Source organism: Anopheles bellator, chromosome 2 (genome assembly GCF_943735745.2).
Source record: "Anopheles bellator chromosome 2, idAnoBellAS_SP24_06.2, whole genome shotgun sequence".
Lineage (NCBI taxonomy): Eukaryota > Metazoa > Arthropoda > Insecta > Diptera > Culicidae > Anopheles > Anopheles bellator.
Genome location: NC_071286.1, coordinates 26,028,487 through 26,043,841, shown reverse-complemented (window position 1 = coordinate 26,043,841; position 15,355 = coordinate 26,028,487).

Here is a 15,355-nt window from a genome sequence, read left to right as displayed (position 1 = left end):
ACACGAGACTGCCCCCTTTCTTTCTCTCTCACTCTCTGTCTTTCTCTTTCTGCTGACCGGTTCCGATGCACGTGGCCGCCTCCGGAGATAGTGGTTCTCGAGAGCCATGGCCGATAGTCGTATGCGAATTGTAAACACAAATTTGCCACTCTCACTGTTTCAATTTCTAAAATGTTTTTTTAAAGATCGACCACCAATCAATGTAGAGGATATCGCTGAGGCTGCATGAGTTGGCAGAAAAGGTGCCCTTCGGAGTGAGTTGCAGGCCGGGCCGGGTGACGAAACTGTTCACCATTTTCAACAACAACAACAACAGAAACACATTCATGATCATCTCGCACCTTCCAACATCGAACACCAGACATGTTGTAGGCAGGGCCAGCGGAAAAGTTCGACGATTGAGTTCATCGTAAGATAGAGCCTTGCCATATCAAGAATAACTATAAATAGAACTGCAAGATGGCGTGTACTTTGTACACGCTCTGCTAAATAAAAATCGGTAAATATTGGATTTTTTTCATTTCATTACGATCCCTTTAAAATGATTGTCCCAAATCTTGTTGCCTATATTGTTTTTTTCTTCTAACAATCATTTGGATAAAATTTTGCGCTACTTATTACATCGCTTGGTTTTATCACGAACAGAAGATTGTTGCTAATGTTATCAGAAAGAGCTCTAGGAGTTTTGGTTTGACATGTCCGACGATCGTGCCTCGTCACGTGACTTGAAGCTTTTGTTTTGAAGCACATTGTAACACATCATCTTCGATAGCGCTGAAGCTAAAACGATTTGGAATTGCAATAAGCACCCCACTTCGTACCATTTCGCACCTCAACAGATAACCGACTCGAGCCCCTCGACCCCCTCGACATCTTGTCTCTGTAGAAAACGAAATCCCAAGCCGCCACTGCGGCCGTCGATTGCACGATACACGTTTGGTCACCGCTTTGCTGACTCGTCGGTCGCGTCTCGCCCATTCACGGAACTAGTCGCTCCATGTGAGTGAGTTGGTTGAGCCATTTCACAACTTTATCGAAAAATGCGCCAACTAAGCGAGCCTCAAATCAGTCCGCGGCGCACCCCCCGGTGCTCACCGGTGAGGCATTCAACTCTAGACTTTACCCTGTGCTCGTAGCACCCCTCGGCAATTGCCATCACGCCTGCACGATTGCAGCCCGGTTAGCAACGGGCGCAAGAACTCTTAAACGCAATCGCCATCACACAGACTATGCCACCAATGTAGGGTCTTATCAACGACCCGCACCCAACCGCGACGTCTTCCGTTCGACGTGGCCGGCCGGTCGCATAGACCATAAAGTCAGTTGAAGGTTGTCCGGTACGCGCGGGAATCCATCGCCGCACACAGCATGACGTCGACGAGTTGTTGGGAAGGCACCAACCGGTGTCAAGTTACATCAGCCACGACGAGTCGCGAGCCTCCGCGAAGGCATCACTCTCCGAGGCGTTTACTATCACCTCCTTTGGAGATTTCAGCTCGCTGCGCGAAAACCTGTATCAGCCCTCCTCGGCGGGAAGACAGCCGGCCCGCCCGTGAAGGTCACAGCTTCGCCGAGGTTCATCCGAGTTCGCAGAAGTCGGTGGTCCGCCGATGACGTGTGTGGTGCGCCACACCGCGCGCCAGTGTCGTAATCTGCGTGCGTGACCACCATCCACGCGCCAATTCCAATCGCACGGATCACGTGCGGCATGCGTGCGTCAGCTCAGCGTACGCTCGCCGGCGGCACTAGCACACCGAAAGAGCGTGGCCACGATCGGACAGTCCGGTTGCCGATGGTATGCGGATCGGGGATGGTCGCCTCCCAATATGCGGCGGTTCTCTTTCCGATGAATGAATGAATGGTTTCGATTATCGGTGAATGGTTAGTTCACGTTTCGGAAGCCAACGAAGCGTGAGGCGGTTCGTAGCCGTATCATATCTCGTGATGTTTCGGGATGTTCGCAATCACGATGGAGACGCCTCCGATTCAATCTTTGGACTTTATCAATTATCATGTTTTATTTCATGTTAATTTATTTATGTGTGTTTAGTTATTTATAATTATTGTTGTAAAGAAAACATTCTTTAATAAAATACAACATTTAAATACTATCTTCGTTGTAAAGTATTTCATTAACACGTTTCCATTTTCATCTCAACGGCGTAATTTCGATTATTCGCGTTTTCCTCGAACTATCTTGTTTATTATGTTTTGCATCAATAAAAAATAAATTCCAATGGTGTAATTATTTTTTTATTTTCCCTTTAATGAGTTACGGATGGTTGAACCATTTAATTGTCCTACGTTTAGCTCAACCGCGCCGTTCTCGTTTTCGAACGAGGAAAAAGCACCGGAACACAACACATTACAGTGCGAACCAAGCGATTTGATGGCAATTTATGATTCATGAGGCAATTTGTTCCCATTTCAGACCGGGCATTCTCGTCATGCCGTTTGGCAAGCCGGAATCATTCACCAGAATTCGGTGCAGGATTCTTCCACTGGCAACGCGATGCCCATCAGCAGCCATCCGTTTCGGTAGATGTGGCACAACCGTATCTTGTTCAGCGCAAGGAGAAACCACGGTCCGACATTTATGGGACAGGCAAGTGCCAAACCTTCACTCACCAGCAATCAAATACCGATCCGTCATCGGGCCGTGGAGGCGATCCGTCGAATGAGTTGTGGCGGCTTAGTTTGTCGACACCACCTCCGCAAATGTGACCATAAATGTATCAGCCGGAGGGACGAACATTTTGTTTTTTTCACGTGCCATTTTGTGACGAATATCGAGATCCCGCAAAACGGAAAATTGATTAGATATTACAAAATAAGGGCTATAAGCGAAAAGTTTCCTTCCGCGTCCTTCATTGTACTGCTTTGTGGCAGGATTTCGGCTGCAAGACATTGAAGAGTAAATATGCACCTCGCATGTTACGTCGCCAAGTGTGAAAACAAAAAAAGGCGAGCACGGATCACGAAAGATTCTCGGGAAAGGAGTGCAAAATTTACTCTGGTCGTGATTTGGCATACATTGTTTCACATACATTGTTGTGAGGTCATTATCTTCGTTCAGCGTGCAAAAGGTTGTTGCACTTACAATCTAAAACAAGAGTGCATATAATAAACGCTATCTTATGTTTGTTCCTTAAAGAAGAATGAGCTTTTGATCCTCACATTCCCCAAATTCGTCTTGACCATTAATTACATCATGCACCCAAAGCAGTGTCCATCAGAGCAATTCTTATCGGGTTTCACTCGTGACAGTTGTTAGACTTTAAGGTTTGTATTAAAATCCTTTTTTTGTTTTATTATTAGATAAAATTTGTTTAACATACTGATAGAATGTATTCTTAATAATCCTACAAACCGTCTCTTAGTATCACACTGTTGCTGAATCTTATCAACAGCTAATGCTGACGAAATGCATCAATTCGTATTGGGTGTGATGAAGCATTGGCTGACGATCGAAGATTGCAGTATCATTAATCATTGTGTTACAAATGGTTAAAGTACAGCAGGTTATCTGCACATTGAAGCGACAAAAAAGGCCACCATTGTGAATTGCAACTCAGCTCCTGCAATCTATCGTGGGTTGCCACAAATCTGCAACTCCTGTTATTGCTGCATTGCGTCGCATATCAACATGCGTCATAGACAATCTGAGATGACCAGAACGATTACGAATCAGAGCTTCGGAAAATGATGTACATATTTTGTAAAGATTTCCAAAAAAAAACAGTGAATCATTGATGATTTCAGTATAAATAGCACGGCAGTCCGTTGCCAAATGCATTCCTGGAACTGTGCGACGTTTTGATGATTGCTCTCAACCGGACAGAAACAGGTGACATTCCATTCGCGCTCGCCACTTAGATATGTCATCGCATTGCAATGTGACTTTAAAAACATTACGGGACACCTTTTGCTGCACTTTATCTGCGCGGGTGCAACGAAATTCTCGAACTTGTAACCGTCAACCGAGCAATCATGAAGGAGGCGAAGCTGTGGGGCCATCCGGCATCGGCAGAAATGAAATTTTTCGAATCCTTCACCCGTTGGACATCGGACACAGGATGCTGGACATTCATTCTGTCGCTTCTTCGAACACGACTTTTCATCGTCCTTCGCGGATAGCATTTTTAACCTTCGGCGAGGGGGATCCCAGGAAACGCGGCCATCGAGTGGCAATCACCATCCATCACGCGAGTGGCACCGATTTCGCCGGAGCAAAGCAAACTTTCTAGGAAAATGAAAATGTTCAATTTTCAACCGAGCACCCAGCACCATCACGGTTCGAATTGCGGAACCGTTCCCCAACTTCGCTCCAACAGCGCTTTCCATCCTCCAACCTTGACCGTACCCGGACACGGTTCTAAATTTAAAAACTCCTCAGGCACCCCACTGGCCTAGAAACGGTCAATAACGCTCGGATGGGTGGGTTCGGATTTTTCCACCCAGGTCAGCCGATGTTTTGGCCCGGATTGACACGGTTCTCGTCGCCTTTCCGGTGCACGATGATGACTTCCTTTACCGGACAAAATTAATCATGGCCGAGTGGAAAGAGAGGAAGAAAGAGAGAGAAAGAAAAAAGATTGCGCTGCAGCATCCGAAGAACCTTTTAAAGAGAAAGTATTTTCCAAACACATTAACCTGCCACGGGCGCCATTGAACCTCAGCTGAGTGGCGTTCATGGCCCAAGATCATGAATCATGAGACCATGGCGTCTGTCAGGCCCGTTAAAGGTGGTCCTCGAATGCTCGGCGTTGTTAATGCATTTCTTGCTAGAACGACGCACAATCAAACCGTTAATTCAAAGTAAATGCAGCCGTATGCAATGAAGCGGGCCTGATAGGGGCACTGTGGATAAGAGAGGCAAGGGATAATTAAATGCAGCTCAACACACATACAACCTTCGGGCAAATATTATTGTTTGTCTTACCTACAGTCATTCGACCGATCTCGACTTAGGACGACTTAGCACGGAAGGTCGCGGCTCGGAAGTTGAGTTTAGAATAATGCATTGCAATGCGCCTTCAGGGGCGAAGGAGATATGCGATTCGTATCATAAACCGAGTGGTGCTAGTTCACCTTGTCGGCCCGGCCGGCTGGCCGATTGTTGTTATCGTTTCAGGTATTAGGTCTGGGGCATGCTGAGAGAGTTGGGCAGGCCATTTGAAAGTGAAGCTAGTGGTGCAGGAGGACGGAGTAAAAACATTCATCCTCATTCCAAGCATTTCAACAGTAACAGTGTTTACCAGTGTTGGCCACAGTAGAAGCGGTGCTGCTTGGACCTTACCAACCGGATGCAGAATGTGACCGGGGGCCCGGGGCATTTGACAACCGGGCCCCACGCGCTGTCATTAATCATGTAGACACCACCTTTCCGCAAGTTTATTCCCAGCCGATGTTGAGGGACCGATAAATTTATTGCTCCTGGTCAACATTGGCCCCCGATAACCGGATCGACGACACGCCCTGTCGGTTGGCGTGATGAAAACGGGACACACGTTGCCTTGGATCTTGCCAGCCGCAAGACGTGGTGGTCGACAGCCACTGTCCGCAGGTCACATTTCCTAAGCCCTATCTCTATCCATCCCATTGTTTATAGCTTTATAGAGCGCAGTCACGAAGTACCGATGGATTAAAGCTTAAAACAGGGACCAATAGAAACTAGATCATGCAGTTCCAGTGGAAGATAAGCCCACTTAATAGGGTCGATATCGCAAGGACCTGATGAATTGTTTAAGTTCGATAAACCAATAAACAATCACTAAATGTTAAGAAGTAGAATTATAAATTTCGACGATTTCAACACTTTTGGCGTAATCAACACGCTTCAGCTGTGTTAATGTACAAGTTTTAAATATAAGGCCCGTCACGTGAAAGGAGCACCATAAACGTTGCATAAATATTGCCGGGCTTTTAAGAACGAAATTCATGTCCGTGCGCATCGATTCCAAATAATGCTCCATAAACATTGATCATAAAAGTAAACGAAATCATTCTTGGCAAAGCGATATTTATGACACGACTACTGCAGAACGTTGAAGTAACATCCGCTTCACTGTAGGCGCAGCAGCACCAGCAGCAGAACCCCCACTGAACTCAGCGGGGATTTAAAGCAAATTAAAGAGCTAATTCATAATGACTTTAGGCAGTGCGACACTTCGCCTAATCAGCCTTCAGACAGCCGACGATACCGTCCTTAACGAACTCCTTCTTTTTCACGAATTTCACAGAATTTAACCAAACCCGCGTATCCGATCTCGCGATTGGGATTGTAAAATATGGTCCCAATCAGGGGATCGGTTCATTTCTTATGTTGAATGACATCAAACCTTCCCCACTACACCGTAATACATTCCTCTCGTTCGCCACACAACTTGCGCACGAATCCGACCAGAATCACACGAAAAAGGGAACAGCACAAAAAAACAAGCAAAAGAATACCTTAAAAGCTTCTGCGCCAACCAGCGAAGGCCGTCCAATCGTCGGGGAAACGGTCGAACAACGGGTGCCGGGATAAATGCCAAAAATTCCCCAGTTTCGAAATAAATCACCATGCGGCCCTCTTCTACGTCCGACGCCCGAAACGAGCGCCAAGATCAGTTTACGGCGTGCGTAGGTTGAAGAAAGCAGCATCACATTTTTTTACACCTCAACCAATCGGTGGTGGCAGATTTGCGCGTTTAGCGTAATTGAAACGACTCCTGCACGACGACTCTTCAAGGAAAGAGGATTCTACTGAATACCGATAGCTTTTTGACTGAAATTCGCACACATCGTGGGTATGGAGAAGCAATCGGGCGTGGGTTCACATGTGTTAGGTATGGACGCCGAAAATACTCTGCCCGTTTCATTAGTAAAGTTAGCAGGCAGACAAGTTTATGCTTCAACTTTCAACGTTGTTCCGATCAACGAAAAAAATAAGGGCTGTATGAGTTACGATGGATCAGTTGAAGAGGATGCCAAGTAAAACGATGATTTATATTGATCTAGCGAAGTGTTATCATACTTTTCCAGATTTGCAAGTTCATCATTGACTAACAAGTTCGGCCTTGATTAAACGTTTACCAAGCACCTCCAGGTTTCAATGCTATTACAATAGCCAGTTAATGAATTTGCCAAATTCACGTGCTTAAATCAACACTTCCGGGCATGAAACCCACGAAGCACAATTTCCTGAGCCCTCCCCTGGCGATGCGATTCATCGATGCCACTGCCACAAATTGATGATGCATAAATTAAAACTTCACGAAACTAAACGGGCCTTGGCTCTTGGCAGGATAGAGATTGAGATTTTCTTCTCCAGTATCCTAATCCTTCAATGGAACCACGCCTCGAGGAATATTTGCTAAACGCCACGGAGCCATTTTGCAAACAATAATTATCACTTAACATACAAGACTTGAGAGCGCCAAGTTATTATAATTGCCGTAATCTATGGAAAGGATTCTTGTCACGAGAATGTACTTAAAATATGAAAATGAATTAATAAACCCCAAAAGCGCCATCGAAGGTCCTGTGTACTAACTCGAGAACTGACTTCTTCGGTCCTTGGTTTGCTGGCTGGCTTCGCCTCCGCTGCTTTTGTAATCACTGGAAGTGCAGCTTCTCCAAAAAGAACCTTTTCTATCTGCTGTACATAAGAAAAGTAAGAATGGCAGATGCTCTACACGGCACTCTACTTCTAAAACACCTCACCACTGATGGACTTGGAGATGCTACATCAATTACCTCTACCGGAGTGAGTGCTTGGCGAAACGCCGAAAGCGGCCAACGGAAAAACGAGCAAAGGAAGCACTCGGATCACGTGGCAAGCGTCTGTTTAAGTGTCATTTCACGGACCAGAAGAGCGGCGGTGGTGTTGTGAAAAATAAATAAAGTTTTCTATTGAAAACCATCCACCCAGGCTTCCGTTTTCTGGATACATCGAGCCCGGCGAACGATCTTTCCAGCGCAATGAAGAAAACGAAAAATGTATCACACCACCGACGGGTGATTGTCAATTTATCGTCACGTTTCGTGCCACCAAGCGCGAAGGAATGTGATGCGTACCGGTCAATTGACACACCGACACTCGGGTTAACCTTTACCCCTTGCTGTCGGGACGACGCTCTTCCGTCGTTGGCGCAGTGGTACAACAGCTGGCGCATGATTTTTTCAGGGTTTTTCTTGTTTAGATTTTAAATAACACACTTTCAAGTGCTTCGAAAGATATATGATAGGTCTTCCTATAAACGGTGTCACATTTTTGCCGAAGTCCGTACCGTCGATCTGAAAATGAAAGCTCTAATGTACATAGTGAAAATGGAAACTTAAGACACCATACGATCTACGAAAATCATGTACAATAAAAGTTCACCGGTGAGCTTCACAGTACGAAAGGGGCTTTGGCCATTTTTGGTCATCGCGCGGAAAGCACACCGTACATAATACAACCAACATTGCAGCGAAAAAATGCACAATTGGAGCTCCGTATTGATTTGGTGTCAAGTGCTGCTCGAAACAAAGTGCGGTTTTGTGAAATCGTAACAAAATTATTTAGTAAAGAATTTGAAACATACTTTTTCTATTATCACGTTATGCTATCGATTACCATGTATGCAGAAATCAGTCGCATTATCAGCAGCATTTTAACTTAAAAATGGACAGAATACCTCTACCAGCAGAACACTGAAGGTCAGTTAAGTTTAAAAAAATACTGGTAGCTCGGATTGCAAGCGTTACAAAAAGTTCCGGCCGCCGATGTGGAACAGATTCCAGGGAATTAAATATTTATGCCGGCTTTTAGCTGATGGCCAAATATGATGGGCTGACTTTGCTCATTAATATGTTAGCAGTCCGCAGAGGAGTCATCTCGAAAAAAACGCTATCATTCCGATGGGTCACTGCAGCGTGCGTAACACCGATGTTACCGGTTTTAGCATTAACCGGAGAGGCGAAACGGTCAATGGGTGATACCATAATAAATTGCGAAATCGGCTTAATCTACCTGCAATCATTCGTCAGACTTAAAAGCAGCCAATCAGACTTTCGCCCTTTTCCAGGCTGCAACAACTCAATGCTATATGCTCTCGCACAAAAGATCGGACCGATTGCTTTTAAGCCTAAATACGTAAACACTTTTTTGATAAGCATGAGCATAAGGAGCATCGTAGTGAATGAATGAAAAAAAGAACAAATTTTTAAATTTACGGTCGACAAACTTACTTAGTCTTCCGCAAACTGTAAGTTTTTTTTTCTCGAGCGAAGCCACATCATACAAATCCCAAATCCCAAAGGCAAACCAAACCTAGGGCGCTTTAGGACAGAAGAAGGTTACAGATAACGAACGAAGCTAAATTTCGTTATTCAATTCCGAAATTCTTTACAGGAATTTGCCGCGTCTAACAATATGCATTGCACCGCTGCAGCTACATGTTAATATTTGCCCGGCCTATTGCACGGAGGAGTCGTTATTCGCATCCGACACCGACGATGGACCGTCATGTCACCGTCAAACACACAGCTGCTGGATAAATAAGGCGGATTGAATGTTTTTGATGCTTTCTATGTGCGCACCTTATCACTCCCAGGATCTATATCGTGCCAGAGGAATATTTAGTTTTCAGATTGCAACGTGGGTGTTTTCGAGCGATAAGCGAATGCGACATGACATGAACTCCAAAAAGTACCCAAACACGATGTAAATTATGCTAAAATAACAATTTGAAAGTTTTAAGAAAAAGGTTTTTTAATTAGGAGAGCCTACCCGTGATGAACCTGCTATTTTGCTTAACTTGACGGAAAACTCGAGTAATTTTAAGTGCATCAGTAACCTTACTTTAAATGAGGCAGATGTCAGGCTTAGATTCGTAGTCATATCAATTTTTCCGCCGCACTCACCTGGAAATATACAAAGAAAAAAACATCGTTAGATACGAAATGGTAAAAGAATTAATAAGAAGGTCTGCAATCAAAAACATATATGTTGTATTCAACATTAAATTCACGGACACGCTTTATAGGATTAAATTAATAACAGAGAGACTATTCAATGTATTCCCAACGATGTGGTGTCAAATATGGGACCCTCACGTGAACATATGGTTGTCGATATCAAATTATACGTTTGCTGTGTGAGGTGCTCTTCTTCAGTTCGCACCTGAGTGTGCTTACAAAAAGGCGAAAGCAAGGGATGAAAGATAAGCAACGGTCCTTAGTGCACTTGACTGGTCCCGAAATATCACAAGCCTTCTATACAAGCTCTTCTTGACGAGCCTCACAAGCTTCAACCGATCTGATCCGGAGCTCAGCCAGAGCAAGGTCCATTATGAAATACCCTTCTGGAACCAAAACACGACGCCACCCATCGTAATCATGTTTCTGTGCGGTGCGTCTATGCCATTATCCTTTTACTAGCCTTCTCTCTTAGTCTGATGCAAATGGCTTTTGTGACAGCGTTCAGAAAAAATAAACAGGAAACGATGTGAAATTATGCCAAATCATGAGCACGTCGACATTGTAGAATCTCCGTGTGGAAAGTCGAAAACGTAAGAGAGAGAGTAATACACATCTTGTCCGTTTTCGGTAGACTGCTTCAAAACTGCCAACGAATCTCGGCACATGTCGATACCGGATGATGATATGTAGCTGCCGTTAGAAGACGTTAGGCCGGCTGTAGTATCCTTGAGGCAAACAAAACCCTTCAAGCAAGGTTATAGCCATGCGCTCTCCGCTTGATGGGTGTGCCATAACCGATTGTATTCGCGGCCAGCGATACCGACCGGCGAGTTGCTTCCCATATCCTGTCCTACGTGGCTGGCAGCGAGCAAAAAGCATCATCGCCAACATCATCCATCACCTGCCAAACATTCGGCATCCGAATGGTGCCAGGTGGTTGGCGGTGACGGCATGGAAATTTGCCGGATCGACCAGAGGAAAGTTTTGCCTCTATTAATAGCCGCCGAAGCGCCCCTCAATCTCACCCATACCGCAACAGGCCCGTTCATCAAAAGCCTTTCGCCGAGAAACTCGTTCGTTACAAGGCGCTAAGCAACAAGGACATTATTAGCTGCTCCCTCCCTGTTTCCCAATGCACGGCGCGCCGCCGCCGGCCAGTGACAAATAGCGGCGAATGGGAGCCACATTTCAATCGTTGCATCGCTGACGCAGTGAAGGCCAGTCGTCGCTGGAAGGATTCCATCCAGGTTTTGCGTATTAGCCGAAGCCGAACCAAATTAACGTTTCATCATTCGCTGCGAAGAAAATGGCCAACGACCACGGCCAGAGGGCGACGGGTTTCGGTTGGTTGCCTGGTGTCCTTGAATGGATAAAATTGTTACCAAAGCCAATGGACGTTAATTGACGACGAATGTGGAGCTTAAGAAATGAAGGCACACACCATATATCCGGCTGAAGTGGATCTGGAAGTGGTTGCTGCTGCGGTTGGGTGGTTAATGTACCACTTCCGTCTCGTGCCGCGTAACGCAGCCTTCCCTTCGGGGATGCTTCGCAACGAAAGCAACCATACCTTGCTCCTCCTTTTCCGGATGGTGAGTGTCTAGCTTCGTTTGTTCTCTCTACTGACCCCATCCGGAGCATTGCTTACTTCCAAGGCGACTTCGCATGGTGGGGGTTGCTCCGGTTACATCCATCAAGGGGTGCTCACTTGCGTCACATGTGGCTGCGTACCGAAGGTCACCGCCTTAAGGTGCCTGTCCGCTTATTTTCTGCAATTCGAACTGACCCATCGGGAAGCTTTTTGTGGGGAAATGACCACACACAAATCTTGGAAGAGGGTGGAAATTTCCCGAACAATGTCTAAGATGTATGATTATGTTAACGACAGTATTTGAACTACTACACTTTTAATGCATCTTCTTTGTGATGATTGTTTTTGAATTAAACTTCATTTAAGTTGTCATTAAATATTTACATGCTTTCCTCCAACGTAATACTAAAATGTTTGGGTTTTGTTAAAAACTAAGCTGATGGTTGGTGAGCATTGGCCAGTCTATGATACGGCAAGCATCGAACGTCATAAACATCCCTAAAATAGCATATCGAGACGATGGAATGCATCATTCCGATTGTTGGAAGAAACGAGTGACAGGCTTCGTTTTATTTGTGACCTAGTCAATAAACTGGCCCTTTTTGCTCGGCTGTACATCTCCCTTGACGATGCGACGGTGAGTTTGTTCAGGTTGCACCCCTTTTCAATCACAACCTGGATGATGCAGGTGCGTGCTCCTTCGAACATTAAATGTTTGTCGTTGGAATTTCATTTGACGTAGGAAATTTGAAGCACATAAATTCGGAGCGTCCATTAGGCGAAGCTTCTTCTGTGGTCAAAGTGTTACACTTGTTGAAAAGGGGCAGAAGTTAGGATGTGAATTCCAAGAGTTCTCTCTTTCACTCAGTACTATTCGACTCTATTCCTGAGGGAAATTCACTTTGGACCGGATATGTTAATCGACAGAATTATAGAGCGGCATAGTGCTGACCTTTACCCATTCGGTTCGGAACCAAGGTACACTGGGTGAGGTTATTACCATGCGATGCGAGCGAACTATTGACGATAGCTCAGGGTTCTGGGTTTACCAGGGCACACACCTCATAGCCACATATCAGTTGGACGAATGGCTCCTTCAGCAGAACGTCCGTAACGCAAGCATAACTTATTGCAAACTTCGTTCATTAAATTTCTCGAAACCCGGCGGCAGCCTCGAAGAACCTTTCCACACGTACGCACACATGCACCGGATAGATAAACTTTTCGCTTGATAGATATCGTAAGAAATTGTGCAGTCAATGATTAATGCGATTGAAAGCGCAATGCAAGGCATAATGACATTCCTCGATTTTCACGCAAGAAACGGCAATTCCATCGGTCGTTTAAGCTATTTATTTAGCTTTCATTCAATTCCAAAACTTTCTGCCACAAAACTAAATAGAAATAATTACTGAAAATATTCAACAACTAGTAAAATCAATTTTTCGCAATTCAAGAGCGATAGCACGATCAGTAAAAAATACACCTCACCTAACCTCCTTTAACCAGTAAGGCCGTACGACACAATTCCCGGCTGTAAAAGATTCTCGATATGGCTCTATCGTAAAACACAACATCTAATCAAAAAACCACCTCGCCTTCGATACGGTGGTTGCTTCTGCTCGAGGAACCTCAAGTGCCCACCAATTAATTTATGAGCCATAAAACTTGAGCTTTGATTTGCTTCCTGAGCATTTCGCGCCACATACACAAGCCTTCTACCAGAAAGAGGTGACCACACCGTCGTCGTCGTATCTGCGACATTGAACCATGTATCGCGAGAAACCAATTCCCAGGCCAACGGCATTAATTACCAAGCCAATCTCTGGCGGGGAAAGCTAACGAGACGTCTGGCCACCACCAATTTATGGCTGATTATCGGCGCGCTCGCATCACAAATCGCAACGAGGAACCGAACCAAACGGCGGTGATCGATTTGATACGCTGCCAATACCCGGCACGTTGAGAGCAAAGAACCATGAAATTGTGAATCATTTTTCGAGTAGCGCGACTTTTCCAACGAATCGACAAATCGATCAGATCGGAGATTTCGGACTACGGTAAAGCCAGCTTTTAACACGTCCGCAAAAGATTGTCGGCTGGCACAGTACACTGTGTGTTCCGATTTTGGGTTTCGATTGGTTTTAGGAGAGCAATTAGCATTCATCAGCATCAATTAGCGCCCCGGTTGGCTCGGGCAAGCTAAACATCTTGTCAAGGTGGACACAACCTAGAGCTGACCGTTTGCACACATTATTATTTAACGACGCGACTACAATGTTAGCTCGTACTAATCCTTGCGGCGGTCATTGCCGGAATGATCATGGGAGGAATGCTGCTCGGTTCGTCCTCGGTGTGCAGTGCGATTCAAAGTCGTAGAAGCCGAGATTTAAGTTTAAAAAATTTAAAGTGTGCCCTACGTCAAAGCGAAGGAACGGAAATGCCATCATCAGGGCCAATCACCAGGAAAACCCGCGCCGCCGTCTATCGATATATTCGATATCGTGTATGTTGATACAAATGTTCACGCTGTTAATGCATATTATTCCCCCAGCGCAAGGAAAAGGACATTATGCTTCTGCACCGACATGAAGAAGACCCTCGGTGATGAATGTGCACGCCGCTTTCGAATAAGGAAAATGAAACTCACAAGCACTATAGCAATCGGGGTTCGAAATCGATGCACGAGAAAATTACTTCTCGGCCAAACGAACCCGATGGTGAAGAACACATCACATGTCTCAACATCCAATCCAGGGACTGGGAATTCGCATCGTTCTGCTCCGGTGCAAACGATTGCCGACATTCAGGGGACATAAAATGGACCACCAACGCACGCCAGCTTCCCCAGCGTCCACTACCACACATACAAATTTTTTGCTCAAATCTACTCCTTTCGATTAATCTTATCAGAAAGTACTCTAATTGCAAAGCACGTCAACGACGCGTTGGAGTGGCAGACGTCGTGAGCTCCAATCCAAGCGCGCATCTACTGCAGGCCACGTCGGTGGGTTTTTCTGTTTCTGATTTAGTTTGAAATGGTTTGGTTGGATGCAAAAGGATAAAGCTGACAAAACTAGCGGCATCGGTTGCCAGCGTGTGTGGCTTCCTGACATTGTGCTGGGAAGCTGTGTTTCATTCGATGCAGGTTATTGGGGATTGCAGTTGGGTATTAGAGACATAACCCTGATCTGCAGTACGGTCATTCGCCATCGCATGACACGTCCCTTCGAATCGCTCGAAACTGAATGTTTTTGTCGAAATCCCCGTTCGCGTGTGAAGGTGGCTGAACGCAGCTGCAGCACGTGGCTGACCCTATTCCACGTCCAGTGCGCCAGTATGGAGCATATTTCACTCTGCTCCAAGCAGTGGCAACCCACGCGTACTGCAGGCAAATGCTAAGGCCAATACAAACGAACTTCCACTTTCAACAGACACCGAATGCGGAAAAGGAGCAAGGCGAAGCGCGTTCAGGCCGCATATCCAGCGGTAAGCAAGCCGACAGCTAGACGCAGTACTGGATGCAGCCGCAGTTCGGTGGCAAATCCTGCCGGCGTAGGCTTCAGAACAGGAAACGGATTTCGCTGAAGCGACTCCAATCTGTGTTAATTGTGTTGGCAAACCCGTATCGTGCACATGCTCAGCCGGCTACAGATCCACCTGGGGACCTTTGACCTTGAACTCGGCACTCTACAGACTTTATGCTGCCCATACGCCCGAGCCGATGATGCTGCGTTGGAAACCGAATCCCGCAAAAGTCATCAACAAAGTCGGTGGCATACATTTTCATAGAGCCACAGTTAATCCAATTGAAAG